General features: G+C 36.3%; 1 long non-coding RNA gene across 2 annotated transcripts; it reads right to left on the reverse strand.

The window, feature by feature from the left end:
- On the reverse strand, positions 1-1,716 carry LOC146689889 (uncharacterized). Of its 2 annotated transcripts, XR_014916004.1 has the most exons (5): positions 1,284-1,716; positions 1,094-1,187; positions 892-1,003; positions 455-582; positions 1-341 (listed from the first exon to the last, which is right to left on the reverse strand). It is a non-coding gene; the product is annotated as an uncharacterized LOC146689889 (long non-coding RNA). The 2 variants fall into 2 exon arrangements; XR_014916005.1 differs by lacking the exons at positions 892-1,003; positions 1,094-1,187; positions 1,284-1,716 and adding an exon at positions 700-883.
- Between the last annotated feature and the right edge of the window lie 871 nt (positions 1,717-2,587).

Below are 2,587 nucleotides of genomic sequence, written 5' to 3' on the forward strand. Positions count from 1 at the left end.
TATGTTTCTCATTTCAGTGTCATTTAATTAACGTAACAAACCTTTACAATTCACAGTTCTATGATGCTCACTAGAGAAAGCAATATGACATTTCCCCAATGTCGTAGTTGCAGAAAAGTAAAAAAGTTCGTCAGGGATGAACTGTATGATGTACCAAAGACATAATGGGCCCTAAAGAGTTCATCAAGGGCTCCTACAGAACCTGTCGCATTACATGGAAGTGCATGCTTCTCAATCACAATGAAGCTGTGAATGCTGCTTCTTGTGGATCCCTGAGTAAGAAGGTAGGGCTGACTGCTTCGGGTGATGTTGTCTAGATGCTGCTGTACACTGGTTCCAGCCTACAACAACACATTAAACAACAGTATTAAGTGACTATCCTCTGACAGTAGATTAGCTCAACTCACTGTCCATGAAAATAGAGGTGATGGAAAGTATATTTTAAACAACATACCTTTGGGAATTTGATGAGGTTATTGACAGCTTGAGATGCAGACATCTTTCCTGGTCTCTTTCGCCCTTGTGCAGATGGTGGTAGCAGATGTAGCAGCAGCAAGATAGTAGACAAGTCACTGTCCCAGCCTACAGACGAATAAATAAAGAATTATTCCAAAAATACATTGAATTGACAGAATTACCTATATAACCAACAATGGCAAATAAAAACAGTCACAATCATACCATTCTCAACTTCAGTACCTGACTCAGCATTGCACATTAACTCCAAGAGCTCTGAGGTGGGGACAAGTCCATGACTTTTCTTTACAACCTTTGCTTTGAGATTGGTGAGCCACCTCTCCAAGAATTTGCTCCCAGTGACCTCACAAAACAGGAGTCGGAAATCTTGTTCTATCAGTACATCAGTATCATTTAAATGATAAGTGAACTTACTTTTGGGAGATTTGCAAACTGAGACGCTTCTTTCCTCCACAGCTTTTCGTTGAATGGTCTTCAACCGCCATGCAATGTATCCTGAACTGCTCTCTGGATCGTAGTAATGTTTCTATGTAATTAAATAAATGAAGAAGGACTATGTTATCAACATTTCTGAGGGCAATTATGTATTTAATGTTGAAAAGTTCCCTTTACTTACATATCCATGTTGTGAATATGGGTCTTCCAGATATGGAGACAGAGCAACAATGCCCTGCGCATACATCACTCTTACGCTTTTAGGGGGAGATGTCCTAGTGTATAAATTCAATAATTGGCATTAAACATCACAATTAAAAATAATACAATGTTTAAAATGTTTCTTTATATCTTACATTTTTGATTCTTACCCATGTCATTCTGTCATCTCAGCCTCAAGTATGTTTCTCATCCGTCTTCTGGTTGCATCTCTCAGAGATTTGGTTTTTGCGTACTCTTAAACGTTTCTATAAAATAGAAACATTACTTAATATTACTTAACATGTCATTAACATTGCTATCAGTTAATTTACACAAAATACATATTTCTTACTAAATAATGAGCAAAACTCTAAAGTAGTGTATGCCTTTGGCATTTGCTTAAAATAATATAAACCAGTAAAGTTAACTTTATGGTAATGTTACCCACTTTTTCTGAAAGTATGTTCGCTTATGTAAGCTAATTAGCGATTATTAGCTTACTGATAAACGGCAATTTAGTTGTTCAAACTGTGCGATTTGACATGTGACAATGATATTATTTAGACAGCATTTAGAAGAAATACATAGTTAAAATGTTTTAGGTTCATATTAACGCAGTGAGAAGATAACAAACATCTAAACTTTTAGCAACTGCTAGCATGTAGCTACTGGAATGCCATTAAAGCACAGCGTCTTACCAGTAGTTTTCTTGGTGACTGTGGTACCTACTACTTTCTGATCATTAAGAAGCTCTTAGCTTCTCACCAAGCTTCTTAATGATGGTATTGTAGTCCATTTCAGCCAAGTTTAAAGTCCCTGACAGCCAATCGTGGAACTCAGAATTCTGGCTGGGTTGTAGGGGATCAAACTCCTGATTTCACTCAGTGACATGCAGGTCAGTTTATACCTTTTCTTTAATGTGGTTTTTTTTTTTTGTTCTGGATTTTTGGTTGCTATTCTGTCTCTCTTCATTATAATTATACAATAAAAAAAGAGAGGCTTTATTTCCATTTGTTTGAAAGTGAGCAAGCTTATAAATTCATAAATAAATTCAGCAGGGGATAAACAATAATTCCCAATTTATCACAGCATAAACCAAACCCACTAAAATCCCCAAACCAACTTTTGCCACAGAGCTCCTCTGTTATCCATGCATGATTAAGGCCATGCCAAAACGGACTAGCTGACATTCTCCTTCATTATAATGAACATGACACATTCACCATCATGCTGCCAGAAAAAAACCCTCACCAGAATATCAAATATGTATTAATCCATGACCAAAAATAGTCCTTCAAATGTCCTTTTTCTTTGTTTTTCTTTCTTTTCTTGTTCTTAAAAACTGCAGCACCCAGCTGTTACAGGAAGGCTTTCAATGCTAATACAGGTTAAAAAATAAAGTGTGGACTCTGATTTGTGCTGTAACTTTGCATGCATGAGTGTTTTGCACAGAAAAAAATAATTTATATACAGT

This window comes from Copadichromis virginalis, linkage group LG17 (genome assembly GCF_057382275.1).
Source record: "Copadichromis virginalis isolate Kocher_CV1m ecotype Utaka linkage group LG17, C_Virginalis_male_GT1.1, whole genome shotgun sequence".
NCBI classification, from domain to species: domain Eukaryota; kingdom Metazoa; phylum Chordata; class Actinopteri; order Cichliformes; family Cichlidae; genus Copadichromis; species Copadichromis virginalis.